The sequence below is a fragment of the Aplysia californica genome, unplaced genomic scaffold (assembly GCF_000002075.1).
Source record: "Aplysia californica isolate F4 #8 unplaced genomic scaffold, AplCal3.0 scaffold00158, whole genome shotgun sequence".
NCBI classification, from domain to species: Eukaryota; Metazoa; Mollusca; class Gastropoda; order Aplysiida; family Aplysiidae; genus Aplysia; species Aplysia californica.
In genome coordinates, this window is record NW_004797428.1 from 459,284 (window position 1) to 463,742 (window position 4,459).

At 45.1% G+C, this 4,459-nt stretch overlaps 1 long non-coding RNA gene across 1 annotated transcript; it reads left to right on the forward strand.

The window, feature by feature from the left end:
• The first annotated feature begins 119 nt into the window (after window positions 1–119).
• Window positions 120–4,459, forward strand: LOC118477630. Its single transcript, XR_004858501.1, has 2 exons — window positions 120–1,243; window positions 3,348–4,459. It is a non-coding gene; the product is annotated as an uncharacterized LOC118477630 (long non-coding RNA).

Sequence of the window (4,459 nt, forward strand, 5' to 3'; positions counted from 1 at the left end):
CTTAACACTCCACCCCCAACTTCATCACACCCACACCCAGCCCCTAAACACCCGCTGTGACAAAGTGAAGCCAGGGGGCTCATGTCTCGTAAATACCTGGCGAAATTAGTACCCTGGACTCCGCTACCGGCGCGAGAAGCGTAATTACACCTCGTATTGTTGGACACACCACTGTCCAGGTTAGCATCTCGCCGCTACCCGCCCGAGAAGCGTAATTACAAACTGGACGCCACTGCCCAGAGCGGCATCCTGTAGGACAGGGAACCTTAGAGTGGGGCGTATAAAATTTATAACACCTTGCTGCCCCAGAATCGGTCAAGTCCGTGATTTGTAAGATGACGAAGAACGGTATTAAGAAGCGTCTCTTACGTGTTAATTGTAAGCGCGAGAGAGTGCACAAAGATTAGGCGCGAACAAAGCCCATACGATCTTGGGAACTGGGGAAAGAAGATACGACCGTCCAGAAGGTACCTATTGAAGTCTGAATGATCAAAGCGGTATCATTACGACGCTAGGGCCTTATATACCCAGGGTACGAAGAGTAGAGAAGAAGAGAGAGAGACCAGACTAGAGTAGAGAGAGGACATAGAGGTAGGAGCTAGACCAGGTTAGGCGAAGGGTAGTGACGATATTCTTGTACGCTGCTTGATAGTCGTCTGTTCGACAAAAATGTTATAACCAGTGTTTCAGGAAATAGTAGTTATCGTTCTGTAGATTATAGGTCCTCAAATTCATAGATTGTTTTGCGAACATCATTCTAGTCATTGTTGTTGATGATTAAATATTTCAAAAATATTACAGCGTGAAGTTTTCTTGTCATCTTTGACATAGCCTATAGCGATCACGGTCAGAGTGGTGTAACCAGTACAACAACAACATTAATACGGTTACACACTCGATTTGGTGACATGACCAGGATCTCCGGTGTTGTTTCGAAGTTTAGCTGTGATTTAGAGTAGGAAGTTCTAACCGAAATTGCCCGTCAAAGAAGTCAACTCTGTGCCCTGTTGCTGATCGTGTCCTGTTGCTGATCATGGACTGTTGCTGTTGCTGATGGTGTCTGTTGCTGATTGTATCCTATTGCTGATAGTGGACTGTTGCTGATCGTGGACTGTTGCTGATCGTGGCCTGTTGCTGATTGTGGTCTGTTGCTGATCGTGGCCTGTTGTTGACGAAGACAACTTGACGTCCTGGTTGCTGAACTGCCCGGGGACATCTCCAACACATCTACGTCGAGAAACCAGTAAGTCTGACCGTTCTATTCCTGCCTTATTCTGAGCTTTACATAGTCAAATTAACCCTCCCCCCCCCTTTGTATCGTTTCATTGAATCATGGCAGCCCCTGATCACCAAGCTTCACTTGACCACATGCTGAATAATGTCCCAAACCCCAAACCCGAGGCCCCTCAAGACATGATAGCTAAGCTAAGTTCAACTGTAGGGAAGATAAAAAACCTAATGGAAATTCAGGGGGCGGGACAAATGGTTCCACAGTATGAGGGAGACCCTAGAAAATTCAACGAGTGGACAAAGTCCATTGAGAAGTATGCCATTGTGGGTGGCCTAGAAGAGAAAACCATGAAGCTGATCGCATATCAAACTAGCAAGGCCAAGGGCCTCGTTTCGGATTACATTAGGAGGCGATTGACGAGTGGTGGGCATGAGGATGAAACATGGCAGGAGTTGCGATCCAACCTCGCCACTCGTTTCGCAGAAATCACAGACCCCTAGTATGCGTTTACATTTCTGAGAAGATAAAAACAGAGACAGGGAGAGACAGTGAAGATGTTTGCGGACAGATTGATAAATCTGGCGGAGGAAGCCTTTATTGGGCAGAACATAAATAGTGAGCTAGTAGAAAAGCAGTTGGCAGGGTTTTTACAGACGGGCTGCTGCATGGCTCTCTTAAATGGAGACTTATGCGGGTGAGCCCCTCGACGCTAACCAGTGCATATTGCACTGTGGGAGGAGTCGACCTCCGTGTAGGGAGGGCCTTCGAGCCCCCCGACACAGCCACTAGGGGGTCCACTGCGTATTATTCAAAGGAATCAGAAAGGCAAATAGAGCCAATGGAAGTTGATCACGCACGTCACTCTAGAGTGTGTAAACACTGTGGCTGTGCACACCCGAGAGCACAGGTGTGTTCTCCGCGACCGGTCAATGTCGTGCAGTGCAGACCAGGTGGTCATGTAATTACGTGCTATCACTGTGGCGCCCCGGGCCATATCAAACGCATGTGTCATCAACTGGCCTATAACGGAGCAGGACGGCGTAACGCCTCTGTGTCTAGGAGGTCGGAAAACTACCCGGCCGCCTTCCCAGAAAGAGGGATCCCTTGCTCGTCTGAATCTGTGTCACACCAAAATGTAAGAACCCCTCCTTTCTAAACACCCGACTTTCTCCCATCTGATTCCCTCTCTGCCCTAATAAGAAGGAATGAGGCAAATGGGTAGGAGGAAATTGGTAGATAAACTACATTAAGACGAAAAAGGGTAAGACATTCTCCACTTGGGTTTGATATCAAATAGACAAGGTAGTCCTCCTTGCAGTAATTCTACTCTATGTGTTATAGGAATGTAGTCTAGAATGTTCTATGTGAGCTCAGTAGGCAGGTTAGTTCTGGCAGACGAGCAGGTAACTCGTCAGACGACGTCGTTGTCTCAATTGTCGACCTGGAGTCCCAAACTGACGTCGATCAACCACATAACCCTCCAGGCAAAGACCATCGACACCACCAGCTATCAATGTCTCCAGATCTTTAAATAGCTGTCCTTAAATTATGACATTTTGTACTGACGTTGGGGAGAACGTTCCACTTAAAGATGACTGCCGTGCGACTGTGGACGACGCCTCTCCTCTACCAGAACTGTGACCAGAAGGGTGTTGAGACCGTACTTACATTACTTATTATTCAGTCATGTGGAGTTGTGATGCAGGATGTGGGTGCGCCTTATGTGTAAAGGGGAACGCGCGCTCGAAGATACGATATCAGCATTCCATGACTGTATATTATCAAACTTTAAATTGACTTCTTGCTTTTATATCTTAAGAAAAATCATATAATGTGTTTGCAATTACTTCTCTGAGCAAAGGAGATTGAACTGTATTTAGCCTATTGCGGAAAGTAGGCTATACTTTGTAGCAACAAGTGGGCGAATTTGTCTGATTCCTTTCAGACCGGAAGGTTGATACTGTGTCCGTGGTGAGGTTGTGCCAAGAACTGCTGGCATAGAAAGAATAATTCTATGACATATATAAAGGGTTAGTCAACTACCAATGTTAAGTAGTATACCTAATATGTCGCGCTGATAGCGAATGTTTTGTCTGGACTCTTTTTCCAAAACCAGATTGCCCCCTGCTACGGTAGTGTGACTTACAGTTTTCCGCAGAAACCAAGATCATCTGAAGAACGGTGAGGTAAAGTGTGCTAGACAGTCAGACAGCGATGTATGCATATCTTAACGACTATTTTGTCTACGGCTAGCTGTGATAAAACTGACAGGTTGGTCCTGGGTACTGCGCTTTGGCGGGTGCTGAGAATTATTGTTTGTGGTATAAGGACGCATCACACTACTCTATGGATGTTGTAACACATTGCAAACCTGTACTAAATGCTAATAACAATATGAGTGAGTCGTGTGGTACTTGTATTGTCCACATACGCTGTAATGTAGTATCCTTGTATAAGATTGTATTACTTTTCAATAGACCTGAACTGTCTGCCCATACCACGTACACAGAATGAAGTAAATAATAATAATAATTGCATTTATATAGCGCATATCCATGCTCAAGAGCATGCTCTATGCACTTTGCAACTATTATTACCCCAGCAGACCCTCTATTAACACTTGGAAACATTCTCGGCTTCCGCGGAAGCATACAGTAAGCCACCAGGCAAAGACCCATCGTATGGTCACTGGTGTAGCAGTCGTGAGACGTGAACAGTTCATTAAATAACTGTTGGCTGTAGGAGCAATTATTTAATATAAGTGATTATGAGGCCGAAAGGCAATATGAAGGGTATATGAATGTTCACATTTTTAATTGTAAACGCGTGGGAGTGCACAACGATTTGACGCCTTTAAAGCCCATACGATCTTAGGGACTAGGGAAAGAAGATACAACCATCCAGAATGTACCTATTGAAGTCTGAATGATTAAAGCGGGATCATTACGACGCTAGGGCCTTATATCCCCAGGATACCAAGAGTAGAGAAGAAAAGAGAGAGACCAGACTAGAGTAGAGAGAAGACGTATAGGTAGGAACTAGACCAGCTTAGGCGAAGGGTAGTGACGATTTTCTTGTATACTGCTAGATAGTCGTCTGTTCGACAAACGTTATAGCCAGTGTTTCAGGAAATAGTAGTAACCCTTCTGTAGATTATAGGTCCTTAAAGCTCGTAGCTTGTTTTACGAACATCATTCTATTCATTGTTGTTGATGATTAAATATTTTT